This window comes from Mauremys mutica, chromosome 2 (assembly GCF_020497125.1).
Source record: "Mauremys mutica isolate MM-2020 ecotype Southern chromosome 2, ASM2049712v1, whole genome shotgun sequence".
NCBI lineage: Eukaryota > Metazoa > Chordata > Testudines > Geoemydidae > Mauremys > Mauremys mutica.
The window spans coordinates 39,640,010-39,666,473 of record NC_059073.1 but is presented as its reverse complement, the minus strand read 5'-3'; the positions used below and the strand labels follow the sequence as shown (position 1 = coordinate 39,666,473).

The window sequence follows — 26,464 nt, the reverse complement described above, 5'->3', positions numbered from 1 at the left end:
TGTTTCTGGGCACTGTAAAAACAGTACCACACATGTAATATTCCCTTTGTAAGATTTTTCTCCCTGCAAGTATATACTGCCTTCACTATGGAAATATACCAGGTTTGCTAATGGATGTCAGACACATCTCCAAGTGAGCCCTCCCTCAATTGGAGGTGAGCAAGGCCAACTCATTGATGTGGACAGGTTCAACCAAGTTTTATATTGGAATAGCAAAGCAAGGTGAGCGTTTACCATATTTTCCTGCCATGGGTTTTGACTTCCACTGACTCCATTCACACCAGTAAGACAATCATACTCCCACTACAGGAGTACTGATGCGGGAGCTGTACTGGAGAGCCATTAGTAAGACATGGTAGGAGAGGTAATATCTTTTATTGGACAAACTTCTGTTGGTAAAGGACAAGCTTTCATGCTACACAAGCTCCTCTTCATATCACTTAAGATCCTGTCTCTTAATATCCTGGGATCAAAATGGTTAAAAACACTGCAAACAACTTTGAGAGCAATTGTCAAACAGCTTATTTTCAAAGTGCACACAAAGCCTACAGGAGACCAGCAGCCAACTTCTGCTTTCTTTTAAAGAAACTGACAAAAGAAACCAAAATCTTCTTTCCCCTTTAGAGAGACCAGCAGCAGACTTCCTGTTAGCACCTCTTTTGTGATTCAGAGTCTGGGAACCATTCCAGGGATTCACAGAATGGTACGGGGCTATCGTTAGGAATATGTCTGTTACCATGTACTGTATAACATGACCTGCGAGCCCTTTGGAAAAAGTTAGACTGTCCAGTAAACGATGTTGTTTCATTAAAGCAGAGCAGGGGATTGGAAGTCAAGACTCCGGATTTATTTTCCTGGATCAACCAAAACAAAAACACAACACACTTCCCATACTTGCTTTCCACTTGAAAGTTCATTAAAAATAAATAAACAAACAAAAAATACCTAAATCACACATGAGAGTTCAGAGAGACGGAATAAAATTCATTGGACAAACAAAGATTTCCAATTTTGAAATAGTTTAGCCAGGACTGGATTCTCTCATGACAAGAATTGGTATACAGAGGGAAGGGGAATTTTGTGTTTTAAAATGTTTTGTTTATTTTTAATATTATGCTTTTATTACCTTTGTAGCTCTTCTAAACAGTTTTCCAAAAAGCTAACCACACTTGTTTTTCAATAGGGCTACTGCAAGTCAAAAATGACTGACGTTTGAACACTGAGACTTGGCATGTTCTTAATGAGTTGTGCCTTTGCTAGTTTTAAAGTAGTTATTAGGCCCCTTTCAAGACTGCATAATGAGCACTCACGGAACACAATTTCACTGATGTGGGCATTATGGGAGAGGTGTACTTGGCAGGGAAGCGCCCACCTTTGATGCTAGGTGTGGAGAGGTGGGAAATATTTGTTTTTTAGAACAGTCATATATCCCTCAGTCTATCTGTGTGATATTATCCTGCCTGAATACACAGTTAGATCAAAAAGGCTTGTCAGAAGAAATCAGGCAGGAATGGCCTAGATAAAGTGCAGTTCCTTACACAACAGGCAGGTTTATAGCTGTGAAGGATTCCTCAGCCTTAACACTGGCAAAAGGCCATTGGGCCAAAGCTAAGAAAACAGGTCAAAAGACACTGGTCTGTTAAATTGTGCCCCGGCAGAAAGGGATCCCTAGCCACATGGCTCCAACAGTCTTTCATTAAAAGGGGCGCCCCTCATTTTTTCCATCTCTGTACAACAAAAATCGGGAGTGGCTGAGTGCTGCAAAAAGGAGCAAGAAATACTCCTGGGGAAGGTGTGTAATTACTGCTTATTATTAACGATAATAAATGGGAGGAGGAGGAGGAGGGATGGGGTGGGGTGCTAAGAAAACAGTCCCTTCTTTTTGAAATACAATGTTGGCAATCCTGTATGCAGCACACACTCACACAGAATGGTTGGGAGTCTGAGACTTTCAGCAGGCAAGTTGTAACTTGGTGCCCAGGGAGAATGGGGGACCCCCCAGGCTAAGTTAGGTCTCCCTAGACCATGACGCTTCCCGCAGCTCCCATTGGCCGGGAACAGTGAACCATGGCCACTGGGAGCTACTGGAGGCTGTGCCTGCAGACAGTCAATGTAAATAAAGTGTCTCACAGCCCACCAGTGGATTACCCTGATGGGCCATGTGCTGAAAGTTGCTGACCCCTACCCTAGGGGCTTAAGAGGAATGCTCATCTCATTGTCATCTGTGCCACTGCATACTCTGATTGACCTAAGCAGGCCACTTATCCAGTATTAAACCAGACAGTTCTGTTTTTCTAGGGTTTGTCCCCTATCCAGTATTCAGACAAGACTGGACGTGGCTGTGTCTGACATTGGATGGGGGAGACCATGTTTAAGAATATGCTGCTCCACTCCCACCGGTGTGGCCTCACACACACACAAGGTCACACCAGCAGGGTTGGAAAGTGGCACCACCTGTGTAGCATGACTTTGCACATAAGATGTATGCAAGGTCATGCTGCACGGGAGGCACCATTTTGAAGAGCATCCCACCCCCATGCAGCCTGACCTTGCATGCACCACGTGTCTGAGGTCACACTGGCAGGGGCAAGGTCCTGGCATTCCCAGAAGTACCAGAGTGTCCAGTATTCCAGAAGCATGTAAGTGACCATCCTCTACTGACCACAGGCTCCTGGAGGAAAATGCTTGCAGGTGCCAAGTCTATCAGGCTGGCTAAGCAGCGTGACTGCACACCGGGGGGGGGGGGGGAATGGGACGGGGGGAAATGTAGCCTAATCCAGAATGGCTGGGCCATGAGGCCCCATCCCCAGAAGTAGTAGAGGCCAGAACCTGCCACTCTGGAGTTTAGGAAAAGGGTGAGTCTTAGCCAACCCAGGAAGTGTGAAAATGAGGACCAAGACAGCAGTTCAGCTGGACTAACAGGATTTTAAAAATTTGGCCTTAGATTCTTTTCAAAATAACTTCAGTGGGAGTTAGGCACCTAGGCTCTTCTGAAGACCCAACTAGGCACCTATTTGCATGTTTAGAGTCCTACATACTTTAAAAATCTGGCTCTGTCAGACAGATTCATACACAGGAACCTCCATTTTTACTTTCTATGAACCAGTAAGTGAAAAGTGAAATATCTGGTCATTCGCCCTTGGTTTGTAATTCTTTTCACCCAACAAAAGCTGAATGCAGTCTCATGACAACCTAATATTTACCACCACACGATATCATAGGAACGTATACATTTAAGCATCTCATATGAAAGTGCAAGAATATTTCAGGCTTGCAACATTGATAATTCCACAATTTGTATTGCAGTAGTGCCCAGGGCCCCCTCATGACTGGGGCTCCATTGCCCTGGGAGAATGTAATGCCTGCCCCACAGACTTCTACAGTCTTGTATGGTTTCTATGTGCTGCACAATTAAGCAGGTATCTTCTATACAAATTACCCTCTTTTTTTCTGCCTGTATTTCAGCAAGGGCTTGCTCCTGCTCCCACTGAAACCAGTGTCAGAACTCCTCCTGGCTTCAGTGGAGGAGGATCAAGCTCAAAGACATTCCAACAGGCATCCATTTTGCCAATGCTGGAAACCAGTGTGACAGAGCTTTCTACGTGTACCCACAAGCCTCTCCTTCCTCACTGAGGGATCCGTTGCATTCATGTACTGTAAGATTCAGCTTCCTTTCTGATTCATTTAGTTTACCTCTGATAAAACACTGATTTCAGGGTCATAGGTGCAGAACAATGGAAAATATTCACATACAATCTAAGTCAATATTAAAGGCTGAAGCAGGGGAGCTACACTCATCATCCATTTACCTTATTTCCGTGTGTATGGACAGCAGTATACAACAGCCCAGTAAGGAACATGGGTTGTAAGCCTGCAGGATTTTAACATTTAATTTACCTTGATTTCTCCATTTCTCATCCTAGTTCTCTGTACATCCTGGTTATTCAATGGTCTACAGAAGTAAGCCTATACATAAGCTTGGCAAAGTTCTATTTTTTTAATAATTTTGATGGATAATATCCATGTTTAAGCAATTTTTAAAATTTATATCTATTTAAATCTATTTTAACAGCTGTGCAAAATTATGGGCCGGCATTAGAGAATTGTTTAATGACAGTAGCTGTAGAGATTCAAAAAGTTGGAGCTTTATAACAGTTAAAACACAAATTGTCAACATCACATGTCAAAACAAACAAAGTAAATATCATTAAATTAAACTAAACTCTCAAGCAGGATTTTGTTTTACTTTGCCTGTCTGTAATTTTTGATCATCAATGGAATTCCCCCATCGCCTTCAGTGTGTACAGTGAAATCAAATTAACCAACATTTACTGATAAGTCTAATCCTTCCTAGCCTATATGCAGAACATATACTTATTTAATTTCCTGTACCTGGAACGGCCTTAGTAAGGGTTCAGAAAATTATTTTTAGAGCCATTTTCCAAAGTCTCTTGAAGGCCATGCTGATTATTACCTACCATGTAAGCCAGGCACCATGTAATTATTGCAAATGTCACCTGGAGAAAAATCACTTCTAGTCAATCATCTCACCCAGAAGTCAACTGCTCTGCAGCAAGTTAAACAAAAGGGATGAGGGGGCTAGAGCCTTTCCCTTCAGTACTGCACTTTCTTCCAAACATTATAATCTGATTTCCAGCCTGTTAAATTACAGAGGCTTGTCCCAAGATACTCTATTTATACAGTATTTGCATATTGCTGTGCAATACAGTATATTAGTCCCACCCTGTGTAGTCTTCATATTGGGCAAATAATTTTTTTAAGTCAAAGTACTTTAATACCAGTCATGGGGATTAGCAGCACTGTGGTCTATTCTTCACTTATTGATTTTAATAAGTGCCAAAGAATAGCCAGATACAGTTCCTCTAGACAACCACAGAACAGGCACCTCAGTGAAGATACACAGAATTAACTTCTGACACAAGGGTAAAGTAGCAGAACTATCTTGAAACAGCTCTTGTACTACACCAACCTTTCTGTTGCCCTGGAAATATACTTGCACATCCTATACAGAAGTGACTCCCAAACTTTTTACCTCATGCCCCACTTACCATGGTCCATGTCCCCGCTGGAGCCGGGGCCCCAGGCGCAGGGCCAGCAGCTGGGAGCAGAACTGGATGGCAGTCCCCACCATGGGGGTTGGCCCAGGCCCCAGCCATGCCCCCTGAATGTTCCTCCATGCCCCTAGTTTGGGGACCTCTGCTGTACAGGATCATGATGATACTCATATGGCTATGCTGTGTACTTCGTGGCTATGCTGTATACATTTTGGCATTCCAGCAAACTTGCTCAAGACTTGGTTCATTACTCTCAATAGAAGTCAATGGAGTTGCAATGATGTACAACCAAATATGATTTCAGACTCTGTGTATAACAAATGGAGCTGACCAGCCGAGTTTGAAAGGCAAAGACTCATGGACCCTGCATGCAAAGCATACTTGCAATTATCATAAATCCCAATGATCAGAAAGTTTCTGGTGTCCCCAATGAAACAGACAAAATGTATGTGAAGCACCTATAAACATAAAGTAGCACTAAAGACTGCTTATAGTTGAGGTTGCAAGATTGTTTCCATTGTAAAACTCTGTTTTCATTCATTCATAACTGACAAACTTGCACCCATTTGAGCTGAATTTTTCCACATCTGGTCAGTGCCTGAAGGTGAATTTTTTTAAATAAAGCATTAAACAAAAATGGCTCAGCCACTTGTCACAGATATGACAGTTCCCTGCAATATCCTTGGAGGACCTTATTACACTAAGATTACATATTCTTGTGGGCCAGGATTGTATATAACCTCCCTAGGGGAAACATGAAATAGATGAGATACCTGGGAGTTCAAAAGATTATACTGAAAATATTCCAGGAAAGTATGGACTTTTGGGACAATAAGTGTTAAGCAGATTTCCTGGAGAATTCCTAGGGAGAGGTTAATGCAAATTCCCCACCTCTGGTTATGCAAAAACTCAATCTTTTGAAACTATGCTCTGAGGAGAGGGTCACTGTCTACTGATTTCCTGTTACAGAAGGCCAAGATCAAAGGCCTAAGCTGTATAAAGAAACATCTGACCAGCCCAGTCTCTGTTCTGGATGTAAGATGGATGAACTTATAACCACAGGGGAAACCCATTTGTGGGTTCTGGGGGAGTAAAACCTACCAGAGCCCTAGACTGGAGTTGGGGGTAACCTTTGGTAAGCTTTTTATCATTGTAAAAAGTTCTGTGATGCTTTCACTTGAATAATAAATGTGATTGTTCAGAAGGAGCTGTGTGGTAACTTGTAACTGCAGGCAATACATTGGTCATAGTCCTTGAAGAGAAAGCAAAGTGCACATGCAGGCCTTTTAGGCAGTCTGGCTTGCTGGGAAGATCACAGTATATGGCAGGGTACTGTAGAGACTTAAAATCCAAAGTCATGAGATGAGGATCATAAGAACAACCTTACTAGGTCAGACCAAAGGTCTATCTAGACCAGTATCCTGTCTTCCGACAGTGGCCAATGCCAGATGCTTCAGAGGGAATGTTCAGAACAGGTAATCACCAAGTGATCCATCCCCTGTCACCCATTCCCAGCTTGGCACCCAAGAAGTGATGGCTGGAAGCCGAAACCTTTAAGTGGGTTTCCTTGAGGGACCACAGAGGAGGAAATACAGATACTGTTATCTTGAAACTTGATACCACTTTTGACTGCAATTGACATGGGGGCGAGGGGGAAGAGAACCCACACACTTTTCCCATTATAAAATTTTTCTAGTGACTTGTTCTGAACAGCCTCATAACATAAGCAGCTGGAGGGTAAGCATTAAAATAGACCTTGTTGAGAAGCAGTGCCCAGTAATCAGATACTATGGAGATGGGCACCAATACAAGAACCTGGTTAGGCAGATAACCCACTTCCTCTAGAACAAGGCTTTGATTTGACCAGTATATGGGGTTTTGAAATATCAAGTTTTTTACATGTTTCCTTTCCCCCACCCTGGTAATGAAGCAAAGATGCACTGCAGATGTGCATGGAGCTAATTTAGTTGGTCAGAAATGTCTGGTCAAAAAATATTACTGCAAATTGATAGGAGGCTCTTGGCTGGAGAAATGGGCTCCTGCCAACCTTTTAAGGAGTGAAGGGACTGAGGAAAGCCTCTTGCAGCTTTTGAAAGGTGTATAAGGGATCAGCCAAGGGGCTAAAAACATTTGAGAAGCAGTAGGCAGCCATATAAATAAAGGCTGTATGCCTTCTAGTGCAGCTGCATTATGAAGAGCTAAGATTGCAGATACAACCTTAACTTTTGCATTCCCTGGTGTGTGATTGTGGAACAATACCAAAGCCCCATCTGACAATGCGTGGATTGAAGCTGACACAAGAAAGCAACATCCCTACAGAGTAAGGGGAAAAATATTTCTTTAGCAGGTTTTCCCTCAGTAAATTTACATGATACTGTAAGTGAGACTATTGAAAGTGTCACAGAAAATATTCAAAGATATTGGGAAAATACATTCCCCAAAATCAAACTCACAGCACCATAACACCAGAAATAAATACTAACGCACATGTAATTCACAGGCAGAATGATGCTATTTGTAATTATATAAACCTATATCATTTTTACAGCAATTCACAAACAGCACTATGCATGTTAAATGAGAAAAGCCACCCACAAGACGCTTGGATGGCCATGGAAATCTCTTTGCACGAGCATAACAGCATATAATGAGATTCAATGAAGTACTTCATATACAGAAAAAATTAGAGTTTCCAGATCAGCTGCTGTGAATTTACAGTATGCAATAGGATTTAATTACATCCATTTGTTACTTGTTTTAGTGATAAAACAGCATTTAACATGACCCTAGCAATCCCAGCAGATCTTTCATAAACTGTTATGACAACGAACAGGAATTGCTAAGGAAGTTTTGACATTTCCTGTGTTGCAAAGATAAAATCAGTAGATCAGGCTTTCAATACACTGTTAGATCTAGACAATCGTACAGTTCTCTTTTTCCACTCAAACAGATCAATGTTTACATTGCATGCCAAATGCCAACAGGTTTCTCATGCTGGGTTTCTAACTGCAAAAGTCTGAACTAACACAGTAGGAGACCTTGCTCCAACACCTGTATTAGGCACACATGAAAACTATTTTTAACGTGTGTCATTGGCAATTCACATTCCATTTTATACAGCATAAGAATCAAAAGAAAGCTTCCTGTACGAACCCCGTGACCTGCTGAGAGTGTTTATACAGGGGAAATGAGTTTGCAGTCTTGTTTAGACCCTATATACTACAGTGATGGTGCTTTAGAAATTCCCAAGACAGTCTCTTTCTGATTCAGGGTCATTATGGTCCGCAGTTGTTCACATCAGAAAAACACCACACAGTCTCTGCTTCTGTTCCATCACCAGGCCTGTTTTGAGGAATTACAGTTAGCTATGCAAACCCTGAGGGATATGCAATATGCCCAAGGACCCAAGCAAATTTGGAAAATTAGTTTAGTTCATTTGTGACCCAAACCACACTTGAACTGAGGTCTCTAAGTTCTCCCCATGGGAGAGAAGCTATGTCGCAAGATCCTCTACCCTGCAATTAAAACCCACAGCTGGCCCATGCCAGCTGACGTGGGCTCCCAGGTCTCAGGCTAAGGGGCTGTTTAACTGTGGTGTAGATGTTTGAGCTTGGGCTGCAACCTGGGCTCTGGGACCCTCTCACCTCACAGAGTCCCAAGCCCAAATGTCTACACTACAGTTAAAACAGCCCTTGCCATGAGCCTGAGTTAGCTGGCACAGGCCAACTGCATGTGTCTAATTGCAGTGTAGACATACCCTACGTTCCCTTCATACCCCCTGGCCCTCTCCACTGTGTGGAAACTTGTCTACTCAGTGATTAGGTCCCTATATTGGTACTAGCTATGTGGTTTGCCTCAGAGAACAACTAGCTTGTGAAGTTCTGTACTGTTTCTTTAAATCTATAAGCCTCACAGGACAGGGCTGAGGTCAGTTCTAAGTTGCTCCATAGCGAAGCCAGAGAGAAAAGTTTTAGCTATAATACTGTTTTCCTTATTCTGAAAAGAGCCACTGGGATGGGCAGCCAACCAGAAGGCTAAAATTCACTAGAAGGCTGGAGCACATCATTGAGACTGGCTTCAGCCCTAGCCAAAATCATGTCACTCCTGGAAAAAAATCATGAGTTGGCAATACTGTCCTGATGCAGGCCACAGAAACATATAGTGAGCAGTAGGGCTTTCTGCACCTCAAAAACGAAGAGCTCTTCACTGCCTTGACAACTCACAAGATTCATCTGGGATTCAAGGATGCCATACTTGTAAAATGTTGCAATCGGTCTTTTGTTTTATTTGGCTAAGTCAACTGACCAGCATTGTCAAGCCCTGCATCACAGGAGAGAGGAAATTAAGGTAATAAATTCTACCTACATTTTGTAAGACAACAGAAAACTTCAGAGTATGGTATGTGTAACTTCCATAATTTATGGGCATCATGCAGTTGCCTTAAACAAAGGATTCCTGCCATAGGACACTTAAAGGAAAAAAGCATGCTACTAAAAGAAGAACTTCAAATGAGGGGAGCTCCATTCTGCCTCCTTCATCAGCACCACATGAAACCTATCCTTAAAGCAGCAAGAGGAACACTTGTGCAAAGACTATTATCGGAGGGCAGGACTAAACTACAGCCTTCTTAGGCTTGAAGCAACTCTGCTGTTGCTGCTGCTTGGCCCCAGCCAAAAGAGAAGGAAGGGTGCTGTTTACTACCATGGCGGGGGGCCGGGAGAGGCGCACATCACTGCCCTCCCTAGGTCTGAGGAGAGGAGAGGAAAAAATAAATTCCACACCTCTGCCCTCCTCAGGCCAAGGGGGAGGAGTTGGGGTGCCACAGATCTCTGCTACCCCCCCACCACGCCATTCCTGGGGGAGTTTAAATTCCACACTCACAGGGGTAAGGAACTACAATGATGGTCCCAGATAGAGTCAGATTCCCCCAACCATGGCAGGGGAGAGTGCCCTAAAGATCCCCATGGCTCTCTGTTCTGGGTTGTGGAGAAAAGAGGAGAGAAGCTATGTCATAAGATCCTCTTCACTCCTTCGCTGTTTACTAGGAAATGCTGGGGCAAGGGAGTTTTTTAAATCAACGTGATGGGCATAGGTGCAGACCCTCCCGCCCGCCGTGAACAGCTCTTTCATGGCATGCAGGAGGCTGGGCGGGACGGGTGAGGAGCAAGGATGCAGCACACTTGGGGGAGGGGGCAGAACTGGGCGGGAAGAGGGGGGGCAGAAAGAGGTGTGGTGGGGGCAAGGCCCTGGGAGAAGGGGTGGAGTGGGGACAGGGCCTGGGACAGAGCCAGGGGTCGAGCACCCCCTGGGGCTTTGGAAAGTCGGTGCCTGTGGTGATGGCGGAAGGTGTTTTGTACTGATCAGTAAGAACTTGTGAAGGAAGTTCTTCTACTATGTGGCCCTGACTACACTAGCCCAATCAAACTGTGTTAAAACTCCATCACACTTCAATAAGCCTGGGTAGAAGAGGGCATAGAATTGAAGGTACTTAGTTTGACACCCCCACCGTCCTCTGTATGTTTTATACCTTATAAACTATCATGTTCTAAATGGTTTAGTGTAAGAAATGCCCTTGAAGAATTCAGCTTTTTGCTGAAAAACAAAACAAACAAACATTTGTTGCCATAAGAGAATTTTATCATATCTCAGTGCACCTAGGGTATATGTCTCAGGCCCACTTACGTTTAAGGCAGCACTTTGTATTTAACCAGACCAACCACCTATATTTACAAATCTCTGCTTAAAGTGAAGAGTATATTGTTTGCTTTCCTTTAGAATACAGTTTTTTCAAAATGAGATTCTGAGACAAATCTTTCTTTTATATTTTAGATTATTTCTCTGAGCAAAGTAAAAGTAAAATAAAGCAAAGTAATTTTTGTTTCAATCAGGTAGAATTTCATTTGTCTGTTAACAATCAAATTATGTACTATTTAAAAGAAATATTCCATTAAAGGCCATAGATGTAAAATCTCAGGGGATCTACTGTACATTGTATTCTGGCAGATGCATTAATCTCTCTTATGTGCTTCGGAGTTCTAAAATACTTTACAGATGGCCACTGGCCAGCTACCAGCTTCTACTGCACATAGTCTCTTCTCCCATTAAAGGGACAGACCTATTGTAAAGGTTCAGGGCCTGATTTTCAGCTCAGCTTTTACCAGGCTTCCTTTCCTGCTCACAAATGACTGCACCTGCAAGTTTTAAAAATCTGGCCCTACATTTATTTTGCTTGGGATATTGCGCAATGACCAATCTTTCCAGTACATTTCCGATTTGGTTTAAGCTCAGCAATTTGTTCTTGGATTGCAGGTATAAAATTACTTCACTGCCTTGGTTGGTAGCCAACTAGTCAAGGACAACAGTATTCTGCTTTTTCAGTGTCTATGTGCAAAGACCAGTAATCAGCCAGTAAGCTGCAAAGAGAAGGTACTGACCACAGGCAAGTTAATGGGCTAGGAAAACAAAAGGCCACCTTTCCTTTACTTTTATTTATACAGCATATCATAGGTTACTCTGTTTTTACATTTGTCTTGAAACTTTTTGTATACTAGTATTGGAGGGGAGGGTGGGGAGAAAAAACAATTGCCCTCCTCCCTTTGCTGTTAGGGAGTTAACTTGGGCTGATCTCTCTCTACAGAGCAGAAGAGGCAAAGTTGAATTGTGAAATAGTGACTAAGTAACATTTAAAAAAAAATCCTCACAGACATTTGTCTCATCCTTTTCCACCCCTGTTTAAAGAGGTCCTTTTCTATGCCTTTCCAAGGATGGAAGATCTCAACTATCTAGTCATATTGTGGTTTTAATTGTTTTTAGAAAGAAAATTGTAATGTATTAGATCATCCAGACCATCATTGCTCTCTGCAGTACTTTTTTTTTTTTTAAATGCTTTGCTCGGTTGAGTAAGTCCCAAGCTATGGGACTTGCATCCTGGGACACTATTCCACACCGTCTCTTCACCAGTGAGAAGGTAAGAATTATGTAATATGCACAACAGCGTTGAGAGAAAGGCTCAGTTGTATCACAGATAAGTTTTAGGGTCCATCTGTTAGTTGTGGAATGGGTCCAGGACCTGAAGAAAAATTGCAGCTTTCCAGTAAAATTTGCTGGGGCCCAGTGAGAGGCCCTGTGATTTGTTGGTACTGCTGTGGACAGACAGGATGGTTTAGTTTTAGACTTCTCAAGGGATAATTGTAGTAGCCCTTTGCCTTTAACGGTGCAGTAGGAATAAAAAGGGATTCCACAGCTTTGACTAGAGGTCTCCCTAGATGTCCTGAACTAGGAAATCAGTGGCAGAAGAATTTTTCTTCTGTTGTTAGTGGCCGCTTCCTTACAGGCTGTGTAAAAGGTCTACCTAAAGCAGTGGTTCTCAAGCCATGGGGCAAGCCTTCCAGGAAAGGTGCAGGAATAGGTCAAGGGAGGCACAAGCTGTGTGGTTTTGTGTTTTTGTTTTGTGAATTAAGAGCTCTGTCAGCCCCAGGTGGCTGGGGCTCGTGCAGAAGGGCCATGCGTATCCAGAAGGCAGGAATAAAGGGGACAGCTGGAGACCCACCACCCTGGTGCTGACAGCCCAGGCCCCACCCCCTGCCCCAATCGCTCAGGGGGAAGCAGCCTGGCTCTTCCCTCCCACCAAATCCCTCACCAGGAGGCTGGGGGCTCTGGCTGTCAGCTCTGGGGTGGCAGCAGCAGCACAGAAGTAAGGGTCGCAATGAGGCACTAAGCCTGCTGTGAAAAGTGATATTGACAAATATCACTTTTCACATTGCCACCCTTACTTCTGTGCTGTGCTGGTGTGGCACTGCCTTCAGAGCTGGGTGCCCAACCAGGAGCTGCTGCTCTCTGGTCTGCCCTCACAGCAATATATGTACTGGGGTGGGGCAGTAAGTGACTACAAACACAAAAAAGGGGGGCCTGATCAAATAAGTGTTTGTTGCTGTTAAAAGCAGCATAAATAAAAAATACTTTGCATCTCATGGCTGTAGCCAGATGCTGCATCCCTCCATTCCGGAACAAAATAATGAGTCTCCTCAGTCTCTCCTCTGTCCCCTCTAATATGTTAATCTCTGGCATACAGTATTTATCACAGGCTAAGGGCAGGGGGAGAGCATCTTTGTGGGACCCCCTGTTAAAATACAACACTGCCTTTGTTTAGGTATGATGAGGATTTCTGGACTGACTGGAAGATAGGTAGCCTCGTTTTCCTGCCTAGCAAACTCCTCCCACATGTTCTGGGTGTACCCCCAAAGCTAGAGGACAAAAGGTTGACAGTAGGCATGTAGGGAAGCTGCTGAAAGAGGGGCCTGATGGAACTGGAAGTGAGCACTGAGCCAGAGTCATAGAGGAATCCCAACCAAGTGTGGAAGACAGCCAGTTGGAGGCAAAAGAATGGAGGATAGAGACTGGGAGCTCGAAGGCCTGCTTAAGGGAGAACTGCAGTCATTGTATTTACCATTCTGCTTTGGGGCTGCAGCCTCCCCCCATTTTTTTCCCCACCACTCTAAGGAGGTGGTTGTAGAGAAGTACATCAATCCAACCACAGACACACACGGTTAGGTATTTGGTTTGGGAATTTAGTGCCTGAGAACCCAAAAGTGAAATTTTATAGAAACTGATTAAAAATAAAAGCTTATCTGAAAAGTTCAATTTCAGAATCCAAGTTGTAAGAAATGCAAGATAAACAATAGCATAAATAGTAGGAAAAACACATTTGGAAGATGATCTCAGTGTTAACAATCTATAGGTGCTGTTAAGTAACAGGTAAGGAAGACAAGGTCCCCGTCTCCCCCACACACACTTTTTCATGTTCTCTGTATATAGATATATATCTTCTTACCATATGTTCCATTCCGTACATCTGATGAAGTGGACTGTAGCCCATGAAAGCTTATGTTCAAATAAATTTGTTAGTCTCTAAGGTGCCACAAGTACTCCTGTTCTTTTTGCCTACCTCTGTAGTCTTTTCCTGCTTCTCCCTCTTTGGTGGACTGGTTTGTCTGGCAGCTTCTCCCTAGTCTGCTGGAAAAGTCCTCCCTCCACAATCCCTCTGACAGCCAACCCACCCACCTACTTATAGCCCTTTTATCCTCACAGCTGCTGTGGCGCTGCCAATCAGCACTGGCTGAGCAGGCAGACAGTTGCTTTGTTAACTCTCTGGCTGCCAAACCAGCATGGGGTATATAGATCCCATGATATTATCCTTATAGTTAGGAAAACTTTCTAATAATTAACCTAAGTGTCCCTTGCTGCAGACTAAACCTATTACTCTTTGTCCTCTTTATAACAGCGCTTAACATATTTGAAGACATTTATCAGGTCCCTCCCAGTCTGCTTTTCTCAACACTAAACATGCCCAGTTTCTTAACCTTTCTTCATAGTCAGGTTTTCTAAACCTTTTATCATTTTTGTTACTCTCCTCTGGACTCTCTCCAATTTGTCCACATCTTTCCTAAAGCGCAGTGCCCAGAATTGGACAGGGTACTCCAGCTAGGCCTCACCAGTGCCGAGTAGAGCAGCACAGTTATCTCCTATGTACTGCATACAACACTCTTGTTAATACACCCCAGATTGGTATTAGCCTTTTTTGCAGCTGCATCACTGTGATGTATTGGACCTCAAAATAGCACCCTGTAATCCCCATAATCATCATTTGTATATGGCTGTGGTATCATACAAAGCATGCCATGTAGGATACCATATGAAAGGTCATGATCGGCTGAAACACATTGTTCTGTCAAAATGTGTACATCATTAGTGTGCACGAAGTTATGAGATTTTGCTGTATGGTTGCTATTGAAATATGCTGTGAGTTTGGGAGATGCTGACAGCTAGCTCTCCAGTGGCAACAAAAGAGGTGGCCCACAACCATTGTTCACTTACATTCAATTTGTGATCCAGGATAATTGCCACATCCTTTTCAGCAATACCACTGCCTCTCCATTTTGTAATTGTGAATTTGATTTTTCCTTCCTAAGTGAAGTACTTTGCACTTTAATGACTTTCATCTTGTTAAATTCAGACCAATTCTCCAAATTGTCAAGGTCCTTTTGAATTCTAATCCTGTCCTCCAAATATAATCCCCACCTCACTTGATGTTATTTGCAAAATGTATCAGCATATTTTCCATCCCATTATCCAAGTCATTAATGAAAATATTGACTAATACCAGAACCAGGACTGACCCCTGGGGAACCCCACAAGATATGCCCTTCCAGTTTGACATTGAATCATTGATAACTACTCTGACTACGATCTTTCAACCAGTTTTATACCCACCTTACAGTAATTTCATCTAGACCACATTTCCTTAGTTTGCTTATGAAAATGTCATATGGGACTACATCAGATGCCTTACTAAAAATCAAGATACATCATGTCTGCTGTTTCCCCCTTATCCACTAGGCCAGTAACCCTGTCAAAGAGCAAAATTGGGTTGGTTTGGCATGATTTGTTCTTGACGAATCCATGCTGGCTATTCCTTATAATCCTATTATCCTCTAGGTGCTTAGAAAATGATTTGTAATAAATTGTTCCAATATCATTCCAGATATCAAAGTTAGGCTGACTGGTCTATAATTTCCCACATCAGCACCAACTCTGTGGATGCTCCAGGCCAGGAGCACCCACCAGCAGCCCCGCGGATCAGCTCCTCCCCAGCTCTCCTGCCCACTGGTGGGTCCTGCCAATCAGCTCCTCCCCCCCCCCACCCCACCATGTTCAGTGGCATGCAGGAGGTGCTTGTGGGGTGGGGAGGAGTGAGAGCAGGAGGTGCTTGGGGGCAGGGGGCAGAATGGGGCCGGAAGAAGCAGGGCAGGAGCAAGGGCTTGGGGTGGAGCAGGGTGGGCAGGGGAGGTCGAGTACCCCTCGTGAACTTGGTAAGTTAGCACCTCTGATTCTCCGGGTCCTCTGTTTCCCTTTTGAAAAATTGGTACTATGTTTTCCCTTCGCGGGTCCTCTGAGACTTTACCTGACCTCCAGCAGCTCATGGAGATAGTTACCAATGGTTCCAAGATTGCTTCGGCTAGGATTAATTTCATCAGGCCCTGCAGACTTGAATACATCTAAATATTCTTTAACCTGTTCTTCCTTTATTTTGGCTTTTGTTCCTTCTCTCTTGTTATTAATTGCATTGAGTATCATTACCTTTAATGAAGACTGCTGCCATTTTAATACATTACAGCAGATCCTGGGGCCCAGCCTAAGTGCAACCAGTGTAGATTGTAGGTCAGTGGTCGTGGTGGGGGCAGAGGGGAGTCTGCCTTTGCATTGCTGATCTTTGGGCTGCTGTGTGCAGGCTGAGGTGCTGGTCCCCTGGGCAAAGGATACAGCAGTTTTATCTGCTGGCTGGTGGTAGAAGTTGTTGGGGCCACAGCTGGGGAGCAGCAGGATAGAGAGGATGTCCTCAGGAACACCCATGTGCCAGTATCAGGGAGAGGTAGTGGCATGGAGTCTCTACAGCAGATCTGTGTCACTAGAGGATCCTTCTTGCACCGGGATGCTCATGGGACTAGATGCGCCAGCTCTATGAATGAGTCTGCTGGCATTGCAGCACAAAGTGGCAGGATTGCACCAGAAAAATCTGCTGTGTCACTTAAGAAAAAAAACATAAGATGTGTTGACCAAAACATGAATAAGGCACTGTGATGGGGTGAGACTCACCATGCTAGCACCTCCTGCTGGTCATCTTGTGGATCAGCTCCACAGTCAGTATGCCTCAGTACGCCAACTCTCGGTGGTGTCTCACCCACTGTCACTTCTGCTCCTGGACTCGTGTCACTCCAAGGACCATGGCATCCTCTTCAGGGCACAGCACTCTGGCTGTGCCATACTCTGTGCTCCCCCTTCCAGGGGACAGTAAAGCAGTTCAGTGGCCCAGCCACTTCCTCAGTGGTGATGGAGGGGGACCTGGGCCCACCCACTATGCCAGGTCCTGGCCCAGAGACCCTGTAGATGGCAGTCACATACTGCATCCCCTCCAACCTCTCAGTCTACTTCCCTGGGCCACTTCCCCACAGCCCCAACCAGGGCCGGCTCCAGACCCCAGTGCGCCAAGTGCGTGCTTGGGGCGGCGTCCCAGCGGGAGGGCAGCAGGCGGCTCCGGCGGACCTCCCGCAGGCGTGCCTGCGGAGGGGCTGCTGGTCCCGCGGCTCCGGTGGAGCATCCGCAGGCATGCCTGCGGGAGGTCCACCGGAGCCGCAGGGCCAGCGGACCCTCCACAAGCACGTCTGCGGGAGGTCCACCGGAGCCGCGGGACCGGCGACCGCTAGAGCGCCCCCCACGGCGCGCCGCCCTGCTTGGGGCGGCAGAAATCCTAGAGCCGCCCCTGGCCCCAACACCTTCTCCGCTCTTATCTCAGGGCCTTAGCATGCCAGTCTTTGTCAGCCAGGAGCTTGCTCTCACTCCCCATGATCCTGCCCAGCACTGCTCTGTCCAGGTGCTAGCTTTCTTCCTTCTGCAAGGCAGCCAGTTCTCCCTCCTCAAGTGCCAAGTCGTAACTGAAGCTGCTGTGCCCTGCAGCCCTTCTTATATGGGCCTGCCTGGCCCTGATTGGCTGCTCCTTGTAGTCCCTCTCTAATTGGCTTCCTACTTTGCAGCCTCCCTAGGGCTCTATTACCCATTATAGACCAGTGTGGGGCAGATGCTCCACCACAGGCACCTTCAAATTCAGCTTACTAACAGGAATAGAAACAAGTTAGAAGAGAGCAAGCAATTCAATCAAGAGAAAAATTTAAAGTAATATATTTTTTGGACCCTAGCCCTGTTTTCTTCAGTGATATGTGCTTTCCAGCAGGATTTACATGAACAAAATTATCTCCTCTCTCACCCCTCCCACTGCATGTCATACTTTAAAATATATTATTCTGGAGGATGTTGCAAAGGATATTCTGCATAAGAGAACCTGGCACCACTTCTTGGCTTTTAAACACCCCCCATTCCCATCTAGTATTTCTTGATTTCATTTTTCTCCTCTTAATCGTAGAAGTAGGTACAGAGAGCTTCCATTCTGTACTGGACAGAAGGGGTACAGCATCTCTCCACTTTCAGTAATACAATAATTCAATAAATTAGTTACGTATGAATGAGCCAAGCTCCTGATAGTGCTGTATATAAAACTGACAAGTCATCAAGAAGAAACAAATAGAAAGGCAAGAATGGAAATAACATGCACAGTGTTGAGAATGAGCCTCAGGGCTTTCTAATTATCTATCTTTCTGGCACCAATGACCTATTTTTCCTACTGGATTTAACAAAGCGTTGAACATCCTTCTACCGAATAGATGATATATTGTAGCAGAAACTGGAAAGGGAGCAATAAATAGCTCATTCAGGGCTGTGTTATGGCCACTTGGAGAAATGAGATCAGGAAGTCACTTTCTGAACACTTCACTTTTGCAGCATCCATTGTAGCAGTCAGTTCATTTCCTATACTCTATAGGTGGGCTCACCTCTGCGATAACAACCAGTCACATGCTCTGGTCAGTTTTCTATTTCCTCACTGGACAAGTGCACATAAATTGTAAACTGAAGTCTTCCAAAGGTTGACAAAAAATGTCTGTGCTTCCAACTGCTAATTTGTGTTGAGTAGAAATAGTGCATTTACTATAAGATATATTCACAAAGGACTATGGATAGTGACATGGTCACTGAAAATAGTTAATGTATCTTAATTCTAAACCACTATGCATGCTGGAATATTTTCCACTATTGCTCAGTATTGTTATATTAGATACAGTATATTGTCCAGGCACTGTGTACTCTATACTTTTCAAACATCTCTTTCATGGACTCTGTGATGGGCTGGATCACAGAAACCCCCTTGGGAACTGCCAACTGATGTGCCAAGACTACTTCTGCTCCTGCTTTCCTGCCCTGGCAGCTTAGGACTCCAGCACCCTGTCCTGTTGAGCCAGACATGCCCGTCTGCTCCAACACAGACCCAGGGTCTGAACCACGTGCCCCAAAGCTGCAATCTGAACTGAAAGCAACTTACAGAAATGTTCTTGTCTTTAACACTCGGATGCCCAACTTCCAATGGGGTCTAAACCCCAAATAAATCCGTTTTACTCATAAATTGTTTGCCCTCTACAACACTGTTAGAGAGATATGCACAGCTGTTTGCCCCCTCCCAGATATCAATACATACTCTAGGTTAATTAATAAGTAAAAAGTGATTTTATTAAAAAAACAGAAAGTGGGATTTAAGTGGTTCCAAGTAGTAACAGACAGGACAAACTGAATTATCAAGTAAATTAAAATAAAACATTCAAATCTAAGTCCAATACAGTAATAAAACTGAATACAGATAAAATCTCACCCTCAGAGATGTTTCAATAAGTTTCTTTCACAGACTGGGTGCCTTCCTAGTCTGGGCACAATCCTTTCCCCTGGTACAGCCCTTGTTCCAGCTCATGTGGTAGCTAGGGGATTTCCCATGATGGCTCCCCTTTGTTCTGTTCCACCCACTTATATGTCTTTTGCATAAGGTGGGACTCCTTTGTCCCTCTGGGTTCTCACCCCTTCTCAATGGAAAAGCACCAGGTTAAAGATGGATTCCAATTCAGGTGACCTGATCACATGTCACTGTAAGACTTCATTACCCACTTGCACACACGTACACAGGAAGACTTACAAATAAACAGAGCCATCTACAGGCAATTGTCCTGCTTAATGCGAGTCATCAAGATTCCAAACCACCATTAATGGCCCACACTTTGCATAATTACAATAGGCTCTCAGAGTTATATTTCATATTTCTAGTTTCAGATACAAGAGTGATACATTTATACAAATAGGATGACCGCACTCAGTAAATTATAAGCTTTGTAATGATACCTTACAAGAGACCTTTTGCATGAAGCATATTCTAGTTACATTATATTCATACTCAGCATACTTTCATAAAATCATATAGAGTGCAATGTCACAGACTATCTAGCATAGAAGGAGTAGAACACAGCACTGCTATATCTTAGTACACATGCTATCTAAGCATACTATACTTTTTTCTAAGTATGAGTAGCATGATCATCTAGTTAATCAGTGTCATAATGCATACTGGAGGAAGAGTGAAGATTGCAGTATATTACCGGATTTGAGTGCTTAACCATACCATCATAACGTTACATGAATGTAGTTATTGGATTTATTTCTATAGTGCCAACAGCAGACAGGTAAATAGGAAGACAAGGTCCTGATGTGAAGAGCTTAAGGGCTATATTGTGGCATTTTGCCACTGACCTGTGCTATGAGCAGTGCTGGGCCACACTGCCCAAGCAGGAATACCAGGAGGCACTGTGCCTCGGCAGCACATATCGGATGAACAGTCTGGAAGGTACCTTCTGCTTCCTTCTAGGAGAGAGTACAGCAAATGCTCCCTTGTACTGGCCATCGCTTCTCCTGGCTAACGTGAAGGAGGCAGGTGGGGGAGGGGACATTGTACTCACCTGCTAGGATTTATATGGTTCCATGCCTGACAAGCATATAATATGCACTGAAACAGGTGAGGAAGAGAAAGTAGTGACACCAGCAGCTTTAAAGCACCATGTACTGAAGCATAAACAAATTCTAGATGAAATGGGGAAAGACTGAGATTATAAAAGGATTGGATACAAGAGAATGGGGAAAACCAAGTCAATACAGCACAGCAGATTTGAGAACAACCAGCGATTTACTGGGAAAACAATTTAATGTCTAAAAATTCAACAGGTCATTGCACTGAGTGCTACTTGCAACATTAGGCATGCCAACATTTAGAAGTCCATAAGCATCTGGGGCAGGGAGTGGTTTTCATTTTATAAGACATGGTAAAGGGGAGTCTTCCCAGTAAGTGGCCACCTATGGCTGCGAGTCTCAGAGCCTGGGTCAACAGATTTGGGCAGTGGGCCTTGCGCTACATAATTAAAAATAGCGTTGTAGACATCTGGGCTCAGGCTCTGAAGCCTAGGGCGGAGGTTGGCTTCAGACCCCAAGCTTCAGTCCAAGCCTGAACACCTACACAGCTATTTTTAAGGACATGATGCAAGGTCTGCAAGCCCAAGTCTGTAGACCCAGACTCTGAAACTTGTGGTCATGGACTGATGCTTGCTGTGTAGACATAATCAAAGACATCAAAAGGTGAGGTGCCATCTTCTTTTGGCCAGAAAGCATCAGGTGGCACAATCTACTCTTGTGATTCAGATAGCTATATCAGATGTGTCCTAGAGAAAATTAATTCTAATACAGCTTAAACTAAAATATCTATAGCCATTATAATGGATGCTAAACTTGTTAAGTTAACTGCATAAGTCAACAACTTAGATAAAACTGGGTAGGAACATAAAAAATGGAATGGAGATAAAATCTGATACCCTAACCTAGAGGTTCTCAAACTGTGGTCTGTGGACCACCAGTGGTCTGTGAGCTCCATTCAGGTGGTCCGTGTATAGTTCCCTCTAAAGTGTGAACCTGGGTGGCCGCACACAAGAGAATGAAGGGTCACGCACCTAATTAATGGACCCCAGGGGGTGGGGGCAATTTGGGATGTGCAGGGCTGCGGCAGCCAGAGAAAGAGGCGACTTTCCCCAGCTCCAGAGCTGCGGCTGCCAGGTAGAGACAGCCCTCTTTCCCAGCCCCAGCTCAGGGGCTGATGTGGCGGGGGAGAGAGGGCACATTAGAAAGGTAAGACTATTAAAATATGAGTTGTGCGCTTTTATTTGTAGAACAAAAAAGATTATTATTATTAAGGTTTTTTTATATTGTGCTTTTATCCAAAGTGCTTTACAATACTTAGCTAAGGGTACAAACAACATTTGGAAAGATCATTAAGTGGTCTGCTGAGACCCTCAGCAATTTTCAAATGGTCCACGAAAAAAAAAAGTTTGAGAACAACTGCCCTAACCTAATCAATGCAAGAGGGAACCAAACAATGGGATACTGCACAGGAATATCAGAAAGACAATGGTGTCATTGTAAAAACATCAATCAATATTCCAGATGGAGCAATATTTGGAGACCTGATAAGTTCCTGAGTAACTGAATACCAGTGACCCTGCAGCTGGACTTGGAAGACAACCACACCTCCACTGAAAGGACCTTGAGGATCCCAGCCAGAAACACTGGTAAAAGCTCTGCTGATATAAGCACAAAACCCCCTCTGCTTCTCATGCCTGAGAGCTCAGGACAGTATGTTAGCTTTTGCTGGAAAACACTTTTTTTTTTTTAAACACACAATGGAATTACTAGATTTTATTCTTACCAGACATATACCTTAAAACTGAAGCCAAGAGAAGAATCTCCTCCTTATCAAAAAAGAGACTTCCAACCATGAAATAGAAACAGTCAATCTACACTTTAGATCAATCCAGGGCCACCCGGCAGGGGGTGGGGGGGGGAACGCCAAGTGGGGCAATTTACCCCAGGCCCTGCAGGGGCACCCCATGAGCCCCGGCCCAGCGGCAGTCCGAGTCTTCGACGGTATTTCGGTGGCGGGAGCCCTTCAGTGCTGCCGAAGACACGGAGCGACTGAAGGGCCCCACCACCACCGAAATGCCACCGAAGGCCCGGACTGCCGCCGGGTGAGTACAAGCGCCGCAGCTCCCCCGCTTTGCCCCAGGCCTCCTGAATCCTCTGGGTGGCCCTGGATCAAACTTTAGATCAAGCAAGTTTGCAAAGAATACCTCCTTTGAGACATTGCATCTTCAAAAGCAACTGTTAAGCAGGATGAGAGCTGCTTCCACAATGAACCAATGTTGGGTCAGACTGAATAGTAAACCAGCTATATCTATTGTTTTACTTTACTATTCTTGCAAACTAAGGGCCCAGTTCTGCAATCTTCACACAAGGTGAGGTGCACCACACTTTGCAAGTGGTCCTACTGAAATGTATGGAATAAACAACAAAATAATGGTGGCAGTCTTAAATGGTCTCTCATTAAGAGAATGCCAAGCTAAGTCCTTAGGAGGAACTCTGTGTGTGTGTGTGTGTGTGTATTACATATGTGTATACACACACACACACACACAGAGTTCAGTAATTCACACAAAAAACTACATTAAAAGAACATTTACGTTGTAAAAAAATCAAGCACTCAAAAGTTAGGGAAACGTTAAAATTAAGGTTGCCTATGCAACTTTAATTCAGTCCTCTTGTGTATGAGCATTATGGTACAGTAAAGTCTTTAACTACATAATCACATACTATTTTAGGGGGGATCCCTGCATTATTCAGTGCACAGGATGGATACTGCTCATTTTGTGAGCAGCTATTAAATATTGTGTTTTATCCTCATTGTTCTACATTTAGCCCCAGCCTTATTTACTGCACATTAGCTCTGAAGACAAAACAATTAATTTCCTCATGGTCTTTTCTATGGCTAAAAAAAAAAAAATCTACAGTATCTGAGTGCTTCACATACATCAATTAATTTATCTTCACAATACCCTGGTGACTTGAGAAGATAGTATACCCCTGTTTTACAGATGGGGAACTGATGCACAGAGAAATTAAGTAAAAATATGCGCTAATTTTGGGTGCCCAATTTGAGATAACTAGAACCTGGTTTTTCGGAGTACTTAGCATTATGTAATGCTTATGTTCAAAGCACAGCTCCCATTCACTTCAGCTGCAGCTGTGAGTGCTCAGCACTTCCACCAGTCAGACCCCATGATATCAAGCTGGGCACCCAGAAAATGAGAAACATAAAACTAATGACCACCTTTGAAAAGTCTGGTTTAAGTGACTAGCATCATGCAGGTTCTCAGGGGCAGAGGCAGGGATAGAATCCAACTCTCCAGGATAGTATTCAATTGCCTTAACCATTAGATCATTCTTTCTCTCCCTGCAATTCACTGCCTCCTTCAATGCACTTCTTCCAGCTTCTGCAACAAACGAAGCAGGGACCCTACAGACAACAGCCTCCTTCATGACACAGCATTGATTGATTCCCAGAGTACCACCCATCCTATGCATTGAATGAGTCTTGAGTCTGTGGAAAAAAATAGTAGGTGATCATGTAATTACGGACTGTTTCATCGTGCACATGCACAAGAGGGCCAAATTAAGGTTGCACAGGCAACCTTATTTGTAGCATTTCCTAGTTTTTCAGTGCTTGACTCTTTAACATGGGCAAAACAATGTATTTTCTCTATCCTCATTCTTGGAAATAGATGAACCACTTTGGCTGAAATTCTCCAAAATAATTCAGTCTGAGGCTGACACTCGGACTAGCAAAATTTTAGCCCAAATGATTGTTTGGCAACTTAAAAACAGGATCTTAAAATGAGAGGTGTTGTGCATCCTTAATAATAGGCAGTGCGAACAGCCCCATCTATAATTTATTTTGGTAGTGAGTTTACATTCCTTCAAGTGAGCTATTTACCATTTATTTGTGCTCCTAAATGTCTACATCGGTCAACCTGATAAACCTGTCAGTTTTGCCTTACACAGGTAACTCATTTATTTATGTATTTGCAGTATTACTTAAAGTTCTCTGGATGCAATAAGAATACCCAGAACACTACAGTTACTGAGATAACTAATAACTAAGTTGTTTTGTCTTGTTCAGTATAGTATGCCCTTTGACCCCTGTTTTGTGCTTCCTGACAATTCTATACATAAAGTCTGAATAGTTACTTAAAATGCGGCTTGAACAACATATCTACACTCCTGTAAATTATGACTGGTCTAATGTGGGAGTTCCACGTAATAGTCTCTTTGGAAAAAATGCTTTTATAGAGCAGAAGTGGCAATATAGGCAATACAGAAATATATATGTTTATATAAATGCTTCAAGCACTGTGGTTACCAGGATCACTTGGGATGGTTCTGGAAGACTTAATGGAACAGATCCTCAGCTGGTGTAAATGGCACACCAATGAAGGTACACCAGAATAAAACCAGTATGAAATCAGAAGCAGGACCCACATCCTTTCATTCATCATTACAAACTTCTGAAGCAAGTGAGCACGTGGTGTGGTTATTATTTATACTCTACAAACCACACTGCACAACACGCAAAGTAAGGAGCCTTTAGCAACAAAGGGGTTTTGTTCTGTACCCAATAGGCATGTCAGCTTTTACTGTGTATGCAAGCCTGGTAAGATAAAACCTCCCCTAGCCTATACTCTGACTCATGGTGGCAAGGACCGCAGTTAACGTTTGAGGGAATGAGAGTCACAGGAGCAACTTTAAGTAAAGTTGGGGGGCAGGGAGGAAAGGAACTTTCATTACTACCTGCACAAAGAGATAGTACAGACAGTTCCCTGTGGTTAAACATCCACTTGACTTTCCACTGACGTCAGCTTTCAACCTCAACTAATGAAAATTAAAAGTAACTAACGTTTATTGAAAGGCTTCTAGAGGAGAGTTATCAATAACTGGTGTTTATTTAAATATCAGCTATGAAGGGTAACAAAAATAGACAGATTCTTGTCTACCAGGATCCACAGGACAGACGAAGCAAACTTTAAAATAGGTTTGATATATCCAGTCCATATCAAAACGAGCTACCCAGCCCAAAATAAGCAAGCATAGAGTATTTCCCCAAAGTTCTTAGCTTTCGTTCCAGCTAACACCCAGTAGAGTAAGCTATGCAGAAGAATAGATCATGCTTCTTCCAGGAAGTAAAAAAATCCCATTATGAAGTATAAAAAAATCATTTCTTAAGAATTTATTCATCCCTTGGTGGGAGAATTTAACTGGGAATCTCGAAGTTACCATTTTAGACTAGCCTGTAGAGTACTGAACCCTGCCTGTGAAGCACTGAACACCTTCATGCCCCAGTGAAGACTGTAGGGGGTCAGGGCATTTGGAACAATGCAGGACTGGGCCCTGAAATGGGGCTTCCCTCCCCCAACCCCAAAACAAAACCGGAACTTGCTCTGCACAACTCTGTAGGGATAACAACTGGTTAAAAAGCACTCCTGTTGAAGCAGATTTGTGTGTGCTTCCCATCTATGGAGTGCTTTACCTGACTGATTAGGTTTCTTTCATGTATTTAAAAAACCCTCAAACAGAGAGGATAATATTTAACAGCACTCAGTCCGAGAACATTTTTGAAGAATCCAACAAAGGAAGCAGCTTTAGCTCCTACAAAATGTGTGAACATTGCAAAGTTCTTTTAAAAAAAAAATCTCAATTATGTGTGTGTTATAAGAGTGAGGGGGGAAGGTTGAGTTTCTTCAGATATTTCCAGTTTATTGAACCCTTCCAATATATTTTAATGAAACTTCAGGTTACAAAGTTGTCCCAACTATTGCCTTGGGGATACAAATAATTGTGTAAAGCCCTCTTTCAATTTATCACAAAAATTGAGACTAAATGGAGATTTCAGAGGACCAAATGCAAACAAATCCTGTACTGCAATATGAAGGAATATTAGTACCCAGTCACTGCCAATATTTCTTTTCCTACATAAGAAT

The 26,464-nt window shown here is 43.6% G+C and overlaps 1 protein-coding gene across 2 annotated transcripts in view; it reads right to left on the bottom strand.

The window, feature by feature from the left end:
• The window catches only part of NCALD (neurocalcin delta), a 233,307-nt gene extending 219,239 nt beyond the window's left edge, over positions 1-14,068 (bottom strand). For both annotated transcript variants that reach the window (XM_045005099.1, XM_045005096.1), the window contains exon 1: positions 14,020-14,068. The gene's annotated coding sequence lies outside the window, so the exon portion shown is untranslated. The remainder of the gene's footprint in view (positions 1-14,019) is intronic.
• Positions 14,069-26,464: the final 12,396 nt, after the last annotated feature.